General features: G+C 56.0%; 1 protein-coding gene across 4 annotated transcripts in view; it reads right to left on the bottom strand.

Moving 5' to 3' along the window:
* Window positions 1-15,376, bottom strand: part of Hivep3 (HIVEP zinc finger 3) — a 490,457-nt gene that overhangs the window by 122,077 nt on the left and 353,004 nt on the right. The window contains exon 1 of one of the 4 annotated variants that reach the window (XM_046468683.2): window positions 762-852. The exons of the other annotated variants lie outside the window; for them this stretch is intronic. The gene's annotated coding sequence lies outside the window, so the exon portion shown is untranslated. Of the gene's footprint in view, window positions 1-761; window positions 853-15,376 lie in introns of those variants that run through there. 4 annotated transcript variants of the gene reach the window in all.

Raw genomic sequence — 15,376 nt, 5'->3', positions numbered from 1 at the left:
AGGCTGACACCACCTGCACCTGTTCTGCAGCCACCGCCAGTCCTGTGCAGACCCCAAGCACCCTGCACTGGATAAGGGGGTTAGAAATGCTCAGAGCACAGTTGCTCTAGAAACACCCAGGCAGTGAGGCCAGGAGTAGCTCCCTAAGTGCTATACCATACAGGTAGCTGTATCCAGTGCCAGGTGCCATTCTGCAAGGGGGAGGGGAGAGCCAGAGCAATGTTTCACTTACTCCCAATGAGCCCAAGGAGCCCAAGGCTCTTGGCTCTGAGTGTGAAACTGTGATAAGGCCTCCAGGGGGAAGCGTGGCTAGGGCTGCCAAACCCATTCAGTGGTTACCTCGTGTGTGTGTGTGTGTGTGTGTGTGTGTGTGTTCCCTACTATGGATGACAGAGCCAGGGGCGAGGGTCTGCACAGGACACAGGAGGCCGTGCATGTCAACCGCGGGTGGGGGCTGTACCCCGTGACAGAGAGACAGACAGAGACAGACAGAAACAGAAGTGTGTGGACGCGGGAAGGCTTGTGTCACCCTAGGGTGGTGACAGAAGTAGTGTCTGAGAAACGCTAAGCGCAGAGCGTGTGCACCCAGCAACCCCAGGCTGCTGAGAAGCCCGGGCTCCACGCACCAAGGGTCGGTGGAGTTGGTACCGACGCACCCAGCCCTGCTCCCACCCACCAGCCCCTCAGCCGCTCGCCGGCTCCACGCTGCCCGGCTCCGGGGCTGCCAGGCCGCGGCGGCGCGCGTGGCGCTCACAGCTTACCTGCGGGCGGCCGTAGCTCCGCGGCTCCGGGCTGGGCTGCGCCGCGCCGCGCTGCGCCGCGCTGGACTGGACTGCGCTGGGCTGCGCGCCCGGCCTCCGCGCGGCTCGGCAGCGCCCGCGCGCTCGGCTCCGCCCGGCTCGGCTCCGCCCGGCGGTGCCCCGGGCGCTCGCTGGCGGCCCACGCGGCGCGGGGTGGGCGCGGGGCGGGCGCCGGGCGGCGGGCGCGGCTCCGGGCCGCCCCGCGGCCGCTTGGAAGCTCCTTATTTGGGCAGTGATGTCAGGGGAAGTCGCAGGGGCCGGACCACCCACTTCTTTCCATTCACTCCCCAGAGTTTCCTGTCGCCGAGCTCGGGGACCCCGCCGTCTGCCGGGGGCGCCTCTCCCGCCCGCTCGGCCCTGGCTGCTCGGCCCCGCAGCCTGCCGCCCTGGGACGCCCTGTCGGCCGGGGTCACGGTGGGGCCGGGGCGCAGCGGGCGGCCGCGGGCGCAGGGGCTCCTCATCTGGGGAATCCCCGGCTTTGGCGGCCGCGGGGAGGGTCTGCTCAGCGGCCTCCTCGGTGACAGACCGTGTCACTCCGGGCGCCGCCCCTCCCTCCGCGCCCGCCCCGGCTTCAGCGCTGTCATTTCCTCCCGGGCCCTCGGGGAGGACCGTCAGGGAAGCCCCGGTGGCCACCGCCGGGGCCGTGCCGCTCGGCGCCACGCCTTGGTCGCACGGGGGCCGGGGCCGGGCGGGCGTCCTTCACAGTCCCCAAAGTGCGCCGCTCCAGGCTGCCTTCCTCCCAGATGCCAGCCCCACTCCGGGAAGCCCGCGCCTACCCAGGCGGGAATCCGTTTTAATGAAGGCGGGCGGAGCGGGCCTGCTGGGGCCTCCCTGGGTTCAGGCCTGGGTGGGGGTGGGAGGCACCCCGGGACTTCCCAAAGGACTGACTTTACCAGAAGTTGCTGGATCCCAGGGCCTGGGCCTGAGTCACTCTGGTCTGCGCTCTGGCCAGCACCCAGCACGCTTTGAGCCATCCTGAGTCGGCCCCCAGCCAGCACAATGGCCAAGGGCTTCAGACTCATGGTGGTCTGTGGTTCACAGGTGCCTACCTACCTGAAACTCACACACTCAAGTGATTCCCAGTGGTCAGCCCTCTGCCACAGTAGAACCCAGGCTGACTCCATTTGGGTGGGTGACTCCAGGCACAGACAGCCTGTCCCAAAACAGTTTCAGGAGATTATGGGGGGAGGGGGCCGGGGAGCAAAGGACTGAAGTGAGGCAAGTGCCTAGGTTGCAAAATGTAAGGAGTCTCCTCCAGGTCAAGGACCCAGGGGGGTCACTGTCCAGTATACTGACTAGGCTTCCAGCCTGTATGGAGGCTTCAGGCTCCTCTGACTCCAAAGTGGTGGATGCAAACTCACCTGGGCCCAAGGGACAGGGCTAATGGCCCTGGAGATTTCTGTGCCTTCAAATACCAGCCTCTAGCAGAGCCACCAACTTCCCTCCAAAGTCAGGTCAGAACAAACAGACCCTGCCAAGACCACCAGCTTTAATAAGAGAAGCCCAGCTTTCTAAGTGGCACTACACTCCTAGGGCCTGGAGGAGGGAGCCATGGTTCCAGAGCTTGCAGGGACTGAAAGCAGGAGCGACAGCAACTGGACATGGGTCTGCCCACTCACACAACTGTACACTCCCCCACCCATTGCCAAGCCTCTCCACCTTGATCTTCCCCAACTTCCATCAGCTCTTCAGGCCCAATCCCAGCTCCAATTGAGTCATCCCCTTTCTGACAAAGCCCCAAAGGGAAGGACCACTCTTTTTGATGTAGCATGCAGGGCCACACTGACCAGCTGCATGTCCTGCAGCTCAGCCGGTTGGCACTTGGCCTAGGCCCTCCCCTCTCATACCACCTTGCAGCAATGTTAACTCCTGGGAGTTGTTATGTGGCTACCTTGGGGCTGTATCCTCCCGCTGCCCTTCACACCTTCAAACAAACCTGCCCTTGAGTAAATCAATGGGAGGGGTGCCCCCTCAGACAAATCACTATATCTACTCCACTCCTGTCCTGTCCCCACTGTCCTGTCCACTGTTTGGGCTAGAAATGGCTCCAGGCAGAGGAGGTGGTGCTTTGTTATGATGTCATTCCCACAAAGGCTCAGATGACAGCCTGAGCCTAGGTTGAGTGTCCCTCTAGCCTTTGAGGGGTAACCCTGCCCCATGGACTCTCCTCTGCTGCCACAAGCAACCCCAATGATTCTGTGCCTCTGCAGATGTGCTGTCTGCAAATTGCAGTCAGTTGGGAGGGACCTTCCCTCCCTCCAGACTGGGAAGTAGAGGGAACATTCCAACTTGATTTCTCTTCCCTTCCAGGACTGATTTTGCAAATGTTTAATAAGTGGATGAATGGTTCTAGGGGACAAATCCAAAGACAAACTAACCATGAGAGGAGCAGAATTATCCAGCTCAGAATTGTGGCTGAGGGTCCAGGGTCCCTGGCTGGGGGCTGGGATGGAAGGTGGATTCTCAGCTAGGTTGGACTGACTGGATGCTTAGGGGGTTGGGCCAAGGCACCTGGCCTGAGAAGGCATCCCTGAGAACGTACTTTCCTTGAACTGCTCCTTTGTTTCAACTTTCTGTGGCTTGGGATTTGTCTTCCTTCTTATTTCCCTGGGAAAACCTCTTGTGCAGCCCCCAGGCAGCCCAGGACATGCCCTTGCCAACCCCTAAATAGGGTCCTTAACTGGCCACAGCAAGGAGGAAGGGAAAGGAAGAAGGAAAGTGCAGCTCATTGAGCACCTTTTCTGTGCCATACACAGCCACTGACTCCCCTGCATCTGCCAAGCCACACAGGTCCCTCCAACTGTGGCCATCCTCCAGACCAGCAGTGACAGCTAGGGAGTCCTCACTAACTCCTTCCACAACCAGAGTCACTGTCCAGGCTTCAAAACTCAGCCCCCACCCCAATTCTGGTGCTGAAAAGTTCTCCCTGGAGGCTAGAAGGTCTTCAGGAGTCTGGCCTCTGAGCTCTGGGATGCAAGCTGGGGACTCACTGCCTGAGCCTGACACTGCTCTGTGAGCCACCACTCCAACCCTGGAGCCTGGGGCACCTTTCCCACCCAGTAGTTGAATGGCACACAATTTAGAAGTCAGGTTGTGCCAGCTGCCATTTCCTTCCTGTTAGCCCCAGCCCCTGCATGTAACAGGGCCAGGTCTTGAGAAAGTCCCAGCAATTGGCCCTAGGGCCTTCCCACATTCCTTCATTCCTCAAATATGAATCAGGTACCTTCCCTGTGCTGGGAACATGCAACACACAAGCCTGTGTCCTAGGAGCGCCATCCAAGGATGGAAATCAACAGGTAAATAGGTACTGCAATGAAACTTGCTAAGCGCTACCTTGCTGTTTGCCAAGCTTAAGGTGGAGAAGAGGTATTCAAGATGGGGAGGTCAGAGTCCCACATCTAGGGCTAAAGACTGTGGTCCAGGTGTCCCAGGCTATGATGCTGAATGCCTGTTTCCATGGAAATGCTGTGTGCACAAATCCGCCTATACACACACACACACACACACACACAGGGCTTGGTTCTGCTGTTAAGCCAACATCACACTGCAGAGACTTAACAGGCTAAAAGAGATTGGAGAAGAGGGCAGTGTTAGCATTTGATCTGCCATCTCAAAGGCTGTCTCCATGTGAAATTTTATTTGCAGTTCCTAACAACCAAATTACAGATACACTCTTGGAATACACTATTGTTCCTAAGGATCCAGGGGCTGTCACAGTAGTCTTGAGAGCATTTTCAAGATGGGGATGAGCAATAGGCCCTGTGGGCTCCTCTGAGTTATTTATGTTGGGTCTCATTCCTACCAACCATCCCCATCCCCTCTCTCATCCCCTGTGGCTGTCATGTCCTGGCCCTAGGGCTTTGTGTGGTTTGACCATTTTGTTTTACGTGTGTGTGTGTGTTTTCAGGATTCTCACCTGTCTTTCAGGGCAGAGATCTAGAGATTCACCCAGTCTGTGGCTAGCACCTCTCTGGGATCCCTCTGGACTCAGTCCCAACCTGTCTCCCCCTGCCTGAGGACTGTGGTTCCAGCTTCATGACTCAGCGCTTAATCTGACGCTATGGGTAACAGCACGTATATTGGTGCCACATGCACCTGGGTTCAGACCCCAGCCACACGCTTGCTGTGTTGCATTGGGCATAGAACTTGATGTTGCTGATCTTAACTTCTTCAAATCAAATGTGACATGACATTTTAACAAGATACAGCAATAGAGCCCTTCATAGAGTACTCAGCACCCACAGGGATTCAAACAGCAGTAGAAATGATGACTTTGGGCCTATATTGCAACCCAGACTTCTCTTCCTCCTGTTTCTCTTGCCTTCATTATTGAGAGCATCTCTCACACCAAGTCTGAAGCCAGAATCTCTTGTCCACTCCAGCTGTCCCCAATCAGGCCTCTACCACCAATAAGTTACAATGGTCTCCCTGGTGCTCTGTCCAGCCTGCCCTTTTGGTGCTTTCTGTATACAGGGGAAACTCTCTAAGACAACGTTGAGTGGGACCCTATCTAGATAACACACCCTGTCTATTGGCACCTTTAATAACAGAGCCTCAGTTTACCCAAGTCTTCCTCCCTCCCCGTCACCCCCATTCCCTCTATGATCCCACTATGCAGAATCTCCCCCTGTTCCTGAGTCTGACGAGTGCATTTTGTACACACGTTTCCCTGTTCTGGTCCCCTCACCTGTTTCTGCATGGACGGCTCCTGCCCAGCCTTCCAGTCCAGCTAAGCAACCAAGGCCCCTGTAAGGGTCCCTGGTCCCCAGTCACTGGCTGCTTTCTTCTCCATGAGCATCCATCACTTTGCACAGACGGTCCTGGCTGATGCCGCTCAATGTATGTTCATTTCTTCATGGACCTGTTAACCCTTTAGACTCCACGTCTCTGTGCATGACCACATCTTAGCTCCAGGAGTGTCACACAGCATGCTGACCAACACACTTCTGCCCCTCTGGCTATCCTGTCCTGTAAACATCAAGTGCAAGAGGCCAGCTGACCTCAAACTCACTGCCTGGTTTTCCCTAAATGAGAAAAGCAGCTTCTTTCCCTTCACTGAGACTGGGGCCAGCCTAAGCCCTGGGTCTACCATTCTGGCTTCTCACCAGTGTTTCTGGGGACTCCCACAGGCACAGGCCGCAGGTGGGGAAGGCGGGGCCTTTGGTTCCAGGAAATCAGAAGATTAGTCAAGCTACACTCCCCTTGCAGCTGTGAGAACAAATTTCCCCCAAGCCAAGGGACTTGCAAGATCATCAATAACAACAAACATTTACTCTGCACATGGCTTTGTGCTCACTAGCAGAAGGGCATCAATGTCTGAGGTGCCAGTCCTGCTCTGACACTTACTACAGCTTAGTTCCCCAGTGCCTAGGTTTTCCTAGCTGTAAAATGCACAGGAGAACACATGTCAGGGAAGGATCAAGAAGATTAAATGAGAACTGATGAAATTGAAGGAGAAAAATGCATTTCAGTACCAAGAACAGAGGTGGCATGTAACAGGTGCTCAATAAAGGAAGCCCCTCCCCAAACCTCAAGCTCTTTGGGGGATACTCTGGTGAATAAGGCTTAGTTCATTTCAGTAGCTCATAAAGTGAAGGAATGGGAGGAAATAAGAATTAAATCAGACCCCATAAACATAACCACAAGGCAAACAGTAACAGGTCTAAGAAGAAAGTTTTAGAAGCCGCAAGATGGTGAGGGGGAGTTCTGGGATGGCTTTAAATCCTCCCTCTCCCCTTGTGGGACCTTCATCTGACAGTGATTGACACCATCCAGGTGGCCAGCCCAAGGTGAAGGGCCTGGCTGTGATGGGCAAGGGATGGGCAGGAGCAAGTGCCATGGCAATACAAATCCCGCGTTGAGTTAACCGTCCAGGTCCAGAGAGGCCCTGCACACCGTGCGAACATCTATGACAACAGCAAATAAAGGCAGAAACCTGGGAAGGAGAGAGGCATATGGGAGGCCATGGGGCTGGTTTCCAGGCTACTTCCAGGGACCTCCCCCCAGTCACAACAAAGGGATATAGATGTGCCTAGCCCCGCCCCTGCTCAGGCCCCACCCCCACCCCAGACTTTCAGACTCTGGGGCAGGAAGGGAGGACTGATCCTCCATCCTTAGCCTTGGAGTCTTCCCACTTGGAAGAAAGCGGGGAATGGCCTGGCCTGGCAGGACAGCTCACGAGTCCCGAAACACAACGTGTTTCGTATACGCCAAGCCTTTGCTCTGCTGTTCCTTTTCCCTGGGATACCCTTCCTTCTGCTCCTGCCCCCCTCCCTGCCCAGTGCTCCCCATGACTATTTAGGAAACTCACCCTAGAAGTTCTCCTTCAAATGTTCTGTTTTTTCTTACTATTTCCTGACTCCCAACCTCAGCAGAATGTAAAGCGCCACCACTCTTCAATGTTCCTGTAACTTATTTGGCACAACCAGCAAGCCATTGATCACATTATAGCAAAGTATTGGTGGCCGAGTCCTCCCGTAGGTTGGGAAAGCTCTGAGAGAGCTTAGTAGGTGCTCCATAAACAGGGCACCTGGAAGGCTTTCTCCTCACGCTTCTGAGTGGTGCAGTATATGTTAGCATCTGCCCCAGAGCCTGGATGTGTGGATGGAGCCTCTGTTGATCCCTAGGAACTCCAGGCTCTCACCACAGTCAGCCAGAGCCTCTGGTCTGAAAACAAGCCCTCCAGAGCTGTCTTCCCCAGGCTTTCCTGCTGACTACCCACATCCTGCCCTCTGACTGGAAGGATGAGAATCCCCGAAAGCATCCTGGGGCCCCTGGCTGAGTACCTCTGAGAAAGGCTGAGTCAGGGGAACTTGGGAGCAGAGGCAATGTCCCAAGGGTGGTGGGCTGGAAGGGGTGGGGGAGAACTGGGGAGGGGAGGGTAAGCAGGATCTGGTGACGAGGTCTGGGCTTGAAGGTAAAGGATCCCTAGCCATTGCGGGTAGGGAAGAGCACATGATGGATGATTTTATGCACCACCTTGACTGACTCAGGGGTGACCAGACATTTGTCCAAACATTTTGGATGTGTCCGGAGGGTGTGTCTGGATAAGATTAACATGTGGCTCAGTAGAGCATAGCAGATTGCTCCCCTAAAGTGGGTGGGCTGCATTCAGTCAACTGAGGGCCTGACTAGAACAAAAAGGTTGAATGAGAGGAAGACACTTCTGCTTGACTGCTTGAGCTGGGACATGGGTCTCTCCCAGCCTTTGGATTCAGAATGAAACACCAAGCTCTTCTGGAGACTCAAGGCTGCTGGCTTTCAGTTAGAATTTACACCACTGAGTAGGGTAGATAGAGAAAGACTCATTAACAGGTGGCCTTTGAGCAACAACTGGAAGTCATGTGATTATGGGGAAGGACTTCGTGGGCAAAGACTGCTGCTGCAAAGGCCCTGGGGTGGCAGCATGTCAGGAACGGTGGCTTTGGGGAGAAATGAACAAGTTCCCCAAAGTAGGCTTCCACTGGACTCCACTCCTCCCTGCCAGCAGGGTCCAGCCTGGGCGGGCAGTGAGAGAGTCAGAAGTGCCAGAATAAAGTGGGAACAGGAGACCAAGAAGAGGTGGACAGCAATCTTTCCGGCTCAACTCCCCCTCAGCTTTGATTGGACACCCCCAAGCTCCTAGGGGCCTCTTGGAACTGTGGCCTGGATTTGGCACCGAGTTCCAGGCCTGCTCAGACCCTCCCTAGTAAGAGGACACGGAACAGGTTATCTAACTTCCTAGGGGAAGCCTTCAATGCCAAAGTCAGACAGAGGCAGCCCTTGAGGGCCAGTCCCCCTGTGCCCCCTCAGGGGATTTGGGGACCTCACGGGTCAAGATGGGGGAGACGGTAGGTAGAGTGGTAGGGTGCCGGCTCTGCTGGCGCGGGCAGTGTGCTCACGGGGAGCAGGGGCCCCTCTTCTCCTGAGCTACGCACTGACAGCTGTAAGGAGCAGACCCGCTCCCGAAGCCTCCATGAAGTCGCAGTCAGCAGCCTAATTTTAGACTAAGCATCTGTTCTTCCGTCCCAGAGAGGCAGCTCTGTCTGGGATTTGCTCCTTCTGGAATTGCCAGAGAAACAAACCCTGCTCCATGGATACAGACACCTGTGGTGTCCAGAGCAGAGCTGGCCAACGGGCCCCTGCCCGGGGGAGGGGGGGAAGGCTCCCAGGAGGGGGGGAAGGCTCCCAGGAGCCGTGCCACACCTGGACATCCTGTGTCCCATCTGTCTCCCATCCCACAGCTACTGACCAGCGTCCTGAGGGTGCCATCCTTGGTTTCTATGCTTCTCGGAAAGCTAACAGGACAAGGGGGTCCTGCCTCAGCAGAAGAAGGGTCCTCCAGGACAGCAGTGACCTTGTCTACCCACCCCCCACCTGCAGCTCCAGGCACAGGTCCTGAGGAGTTCATCCTAGACCGGCCTCACAGAGTGGGGCAGTGACAGGAGGAAGAGGAACAGGGGCCAGTTGCTGGCCAACACGTCCCAGGAGGTGATCTCAGAGAGGCAACCTGTGGGTTGGTTTTGAAGAGTGAGTAGGTGTTTATAGCAGAAAAGCCAGGAAATGCCATCACGGCAAGAGGAGCAGGTGAAGAAACCTAAAAGAGTATTGAGGGCCTGGGGATGGCCCAAGGACGGGGAGGAGAAAGTGGGGGACTCGGGGTGAGGGTAGTTGGGTGGGTCCCAATTCCAGGCCAAGGAGTAGTGGTGGCCTTGTCTGCAGGTTTGGGAGCCTGTGGGAGGAAGCCCCCCCCAGGCCGTGCTTTGACAGGTGGGTGGGAAGCCCTGCCCTTTTATGTAGGGGACCCACATTCCTTGTTTCTTTCCTCCATGGTCTGCTGAGTCCTTTAAGGTCCTCACCCACCTCTCTGGCAGATGTGGAGCAGACTCCAAATGCAGGGCAGGCTGGGGTGCCCACTGTCCTCCCAGACTCCCACCTGAGATCTGGCCTGTGCATCTCCTGGCATTACCTCCCGTCTTCTGGCCACTAAGATCACTGCTTGGTCCTGGTCTCAATCCTCCCTTCCTATGGTGGCATCTGCTCTCCTTTCACTGGACTCAGTGTCTCCAAGCTGATGCTGCTGCCTCTGAATTCCTCTGAAAGGACCCTGCAGGCCAACAGGCCTCTGCCCACCCTACACTTCTCCTGCGGGACATGGGAAGGCCCTAGTCTCTGGACCAAAAGGGCTTCTCACATATCTCCTTGTTTAAATTCCCCCACAACCTTTACTCATCTCCTTCATAGGTGAGGGAAGGGGGTTGATCACATCTCAGGAAGACGTGGAGCTGAGGTCTGGACCCCTCCGTCTATCCTTCCTCTGCTGCTGCCTCCCCCATCCCCAGGGGCAGGGCCTGAGCAGCTGGTGCCCACAGCAGAGGGGATCGAGACATCTGGCCAGTTTGGGTGGAAAGTGAGGATGGAGGAAGAGGAGGAGGCCTTGCCCAGGGGCCCCGCCTTGATACCCTGGAGAAAGAATGAGTTAAACACTTATGTAAAGAGATTTGCAAATAGATCCTACAAAACAACATTTGGATGATTTAAGTGTTAAGGAATCAGAACCATATGGATTAAATGTCCCTGACGCTACGTATGGTTTTAAAAATTAGAAGGAAATGTACTGGGAACACACATGCATATAAAATACGTAAGGCCAGACCACATTTTTAGCTTTGTGGACATGGAGTTATTTGAAAAATACAAACCAGCACTCATCCAGCTTCTCCCAGGCTGGCCCTCCCCGTGTCCCTGTCCCCCTCCGGACCTCGCCTTCTCCCCACCCCAGAGGGGCTCAGCTCCCTCCCTGTGGGCCCGGCCTGAGGAAGACTTCCCAGAATGGCAGGCTTTAACCGCAGGACAGTGAGAGCCAAAACAGCTGGGCCAGGAACAGCTGGGATCTCCCCGAGGCCGGATGGGTGGTCTCAGGTGCCAGGGGACAGTGCGAGGACACTTCCCTTAGCGGGCCCTCATGTATTTTGCTGGGAAGGTGCTGCGCAGCCTGGAGGAAGCAGACACTTGTGGGGCCAGGACCTTCTGTTCTCAGGCCCTTCCCGCCTCCCTCGTCCCAGTGACCCAGAAAGGAAAGTGTCCTCATCCCCATTTCACAGGAGGAGAAGCCGAGGCAGGGAGGGCTGGGGCTCTGCTCAGCTAGCAGACAGTGACCCAGACCGCAGGCTGGATTTCCTGCTCAGGCACCCAGTGCTTCTCCCCACCACACCTCAAAGTAAACCAAAACCATGAACTTGGGCCTAGTTTCTTTCTTTCTTTTTCTTTCTTTTTTTTTGTTTAAGAAAATGATGGTGTTGGTTCTGCACAGTTGAAAATTTATCTGGCAGGGTACTTTCGAGGACTCCTTGCACAACCAGAAATCAGATTTGATTGGGAGTCTAAATTGTGTGTGGCACTGAGCTGGGGAAGCGGGGTCACAATGCTCACTTTGGAACAGCCAGACCATCCAGAAGCACCCTGCTCAAGCCCTGATGGAGAGGAGAAAGGGGAAGAACGAGAGCCGTGGTGTACAAGGGTCACACCAGGTGTGAGGAGCAGGGGCCCCTGGAGCTCACCCTAGTCTGTGCCCAAGGTGGAGGAATCGCGCCTGAGACCACCCATCCGGCCTCGGGGAGATCCCAGCTGTTCCTGGCCCAGCCGAGATTGCACTTCCCCGGGGCCCCTCCCACACCCAGGCCCATGTCTGTCTCGAAACCCAGCTGGCTGGGGCCAGACCCTCTCCAGAGGTGGCTGAGATGTAGCCAGAAGCAGGTTAGTCAGGAGAACTAAGAGCCACCCAGACACAAATCTGGCCTGGCACCAGGAGGACTGGCCCCTGGTGACAGTCCAGTGCCTGACATTTGTTAAATGATCATGTCATGCATCAGTGGATGGAGAGGAAGGAGGGACTCAGGAGCTGGTCTTCCTGACTCTCTCCCCTCCCCTCCTCCTGCGTGGACACAGGAGAAGGCCTTCCCCCTGATGACCCTTCACCCTGTTCAGGGGGATCCCAGCTTTCAGCCTGTCCAGAGATCTCGGGGTGCTGAGCGGGGCCTGGGATATTTCAAGTATGTGGGATTCTCAGGGTAGGAAGCCAAGGAAGGGAGGAGGGAGAATGGGACAGAGACAGCGAGAGACGCCAGCACTGGAACATCCTCCCTGTTCCGGACCCAAAACCTCTCCACAAAGTTTGCGGCAGATCTGACGGTTGAAGTGCCTCCCAGTGGCCTCTTAAAGACATCTCTATGTCTAGACCTGCTCCAGCTAACCTGGCCTCAGGCCAGCAGGACAGAATCTTCATATTGGGATCAGACCCAGTCACCTTTCAGCAATGTGGAGCACCACTTCCTCATGGGGTTCCCAGGACACCAGTGCAGGTGAGAAGCAGCGGGAGCAGGGGAGGGGACCACCGGTTCACCCTTAACTCACACTCACCAGAACAAGCAGGCCCACCCCTCGCCCCATTCCCTGCACCTCATTGGCAAGTACGTGGAATTCTTTTCTGTTTATTTGGGTTTTTTGTGGTGCTGGGGATTGAACCCAGAGCCTCATGCATGCTAGGCAAGTGTGCTGCAGGCACATGGAATGGGCACCATGCTGGCACAGGCGGGCCTTCTGAGAGCTTCTCCTTTATAGGACCCATGCTCCTCTCAGTATTCCTGTCCCCTCACAAGTCCCCAAATGGCTTTACTCCATACTTTAATCCATACCCTGTGGATCCCAGACCCATCTGCTTAAGTCTGCCAATGGCTTCCTTCTACTGTTGAGGGGAAGATCAAAATCTTTCTCACGGTCTCCAAGGACTGCTTCAATCTGAGGCACAGGATCTTCTTTCAGTTCTTTGCCCCAGGGCCTTTGCATGTGCTGTGTCCTTCCCCTAGACCAGTCTGCCTATATCCTTTCCTTACCCAGCTGACTCCTCTCCTGCCTTTCTATTTCCCCTTGTGTATCACCACCTCACAGAAGCCCTCCCTGACCCGCAACTAAACCAGGTCCCTGGGATACACTCCCTAGCACTGTGGCCTTCCTTGTTAGAGCCCAGCAGGTATTGACATTGTTACCGTCATTTTCTTGGTGTGATTTCCTGGCTGATGACTGGCTGCCCTCTCTGAAGTATGAGCTCCATGATTGGAAGGATGTGTGTGCTGTGCTCACCACTGAACCCCCAGGAGCTGCCACAGTGTTTTGTTTTGTTTTTCTCAATTCCAAGCTCTGGGATCACAGACCTGATCCACTGTAGCGTCATCACTGAGGGGCTGTGTCACTTGGAGATGCCTACCTTGGAAAGGCGCAGGGTGAAGGGGGAGATTGTCACTGTACTCTGCGCCTCCTGTGCCCTCAGCACCAGTAATGAAAATGAACAAGCACCAAGAGGGACACACTACTCTGACACAGCTCACTCGTACCATTCTGTCTAATCCTCATGACAACAGAGAAATACAGTGGCATGAAGGAAGAGAAAGGACATTAGGTCATTAAAGAGGTGACCTCTAATCTTGGCTCTGTCAGGCTAGCTGTGTGAGGTTGAGCCAGTTTCTTAGCTTCTCTGGGCTTGTTAACTCTCCGGTGACTTGGGATGGGCTGCCTGAGGGGCCAGCTTCCCACATTCTGGGGGGGTCCTTAAGATGGCAGCTCCAGGAAGCAAGGAGCCTGTTAATGCCTCCTGGATAGGCTGTTGCCAGGCTGCCTGGACAGAGATGAAAAGACAGGGCTAGGGCTCCAAAAGGCTGAACTTGACCTTGAGTCCCCATCTAATGGGTCGTTGGCTTTACTGGGGTGGGGGCAGGGCACGTCCCTCTGTGCAGGGCTGTCCGGGAGGCTGGGCTGTTTGTGCCACCTTCCAAAGGGCAAGTCTGAAAACTGCTGCTTGGAATAAATATATTTTACCTCCTGTTTGCTGTGGCCGTGGGGAGGTTTCCCTCGGGCGGGGGCTGGCCAGGACATTCTCCTCTGTTTGCCCTGGAGATCCCCACGCCTGTTCCTGGGAGGCATCTGCAGCTGCTGCACTCCTGGGCTTTGGGGACCTGGATGCTCGGCTTCAGAGAGAGGCTGAGCCAGCAGGCCCTGCATGGCCACAGTGCATTAGGCAGCTGGCCACAGGAGCCCGCAGGGCCGCCTGCCCCCAGCCTAGCCCCGCCCTCCCAGCCAGCCCTGGCCAAGGCTGGAACTCTTCAGAGCCCCATTCCACCAACCAGGTCAGGGCTCAGAACTCCTGTGGGCCTCGAGAAACAGCTTCACCTATTTCCTCATCTCAGAGCCTCCCTCCTGCCCTCCGCCCCTTCCTCCCACCCACCTTCTCCCTGGAGGCCCCCCACCCTGCAATGGGCATCGTGGGCCTGTGCATTCTCCCACTGTCTCCCAGCTCTGTCTCCAACCATCCCCACCCATCCCAGCAATCTCTAGAGAAGGGGATCAGATCCCGCCACTGTGAGTGCAGTGACAGTGAGTGCTGCCTCCCCCTTGGACCAGGTTTCCAGGGCCGGCCAGGCCCTGCAGGCCCAGCTTGGTAACTGCTCAGATTGTGACAGCTTTCTAGCCAAGAGGTCCCAAGAGGTCGGTGGTGGCGGGCAGCCTTGAGCACACTTTCCAACCAGCTCATCCCAGAGACCACTCCCGCTACATGGCCAATTTCCAGGGCGAGAGGGGTCTACAGGATTAGGGTCTGGACAGCCAGCCGAGAAACAGCACAAAGAGGGAGAAAGTCTCCAGGCATCGAGTTAGGTACTGTCACAAGGACCTGGGGCCAGGGCGAGACCATCCACGGGGTGGTCTCAAGGATCCAGGTTGAGAATTGCTCTGACCATGGCTGGAAGGTGAGAGGCCTTCACGGCAGAGGCAGAGGCAGAGGCTGGGCAGATGTTCTTTTTTCCCACCTCTCCAAAGCCACTCTTCAGCTCATTTTAATACGCATCCAGTTCTTGTAGACCTAGAGTTTCCACGGCTCATGCTGTCTGGGACCCTGTTTTATGGGTGAAGGAGTGACAGTTCCCAGAGGCCAGAGTGAGGAAGATCCTGGACTTGGACTTATTTTCAGAGCCTAAATCCAGTGCTCATTCTGGGACACCATTCCTGCCTTTGAACGCAGAAAAGATTCCACATCGCCAGCTGGGTGCTTGGGCCTCCTTTGCCTACACTCACAGCGGGAGCTGCTGGTCCTTCCTCACCCTCTCTCAATGGCCCGGGGACCAAGTGGCATGCATCGGGGGAAGGGGCTGTGGCAGGACTACCTTGAGATGGAGGGGAGCTGACCAGCCACAAGGCAGTGAGGGCCATCTGTGGCTCGGCTGGCCTTGTGCAGACCAGGGTGCCACTCTTTCCTCCAGGCTCTGCTCAGCTCCAGGATCTCAGATCAGTTTCTGAAGGCTCAGCCCCACCCATCCCTGAGCTCATGAGCTCACCCTGCCCGGGCCTGGGAGGATGTGGGAAACTGAGCTCCACTTAGGGCTCGAATGACTTTTCTCACCATAAGCCACATGCCTGTGGGTGCCCTGGACTTGCCTCTGCTTACCTCATAGCCTTCTAATGCTGGGGGTGGGATATCTGTCTGGGGGTCTCACTTGAGGGGCGTCCTGCTAGTCTAACCAGAATTTCAGGTTCAGCTCACTTTGCTAAGG

This window comes from Marmota monax, unplaced genomic scaffold (assembly GCF_021218885.2).
Source record: "Marmota monax isolate L192 unplaced genomic scaffold, Marmota_monax_Labrador192_F-V1.1 WCK01_AAM20220418_F8-fsc00008, whole genome shotgun sequence".
Classification (NCBI taxonomy): domain Eukaryota; kingdom Metazoa; phylum Chordata; class Mammalia; order Rodentia; family Sciuridae; genus Marmota; species Marmota monax.
Note: the sequence above shows the minus strand (reverse complement) of the source record. Positions and strands in the feature narration are given on the sequence as shown.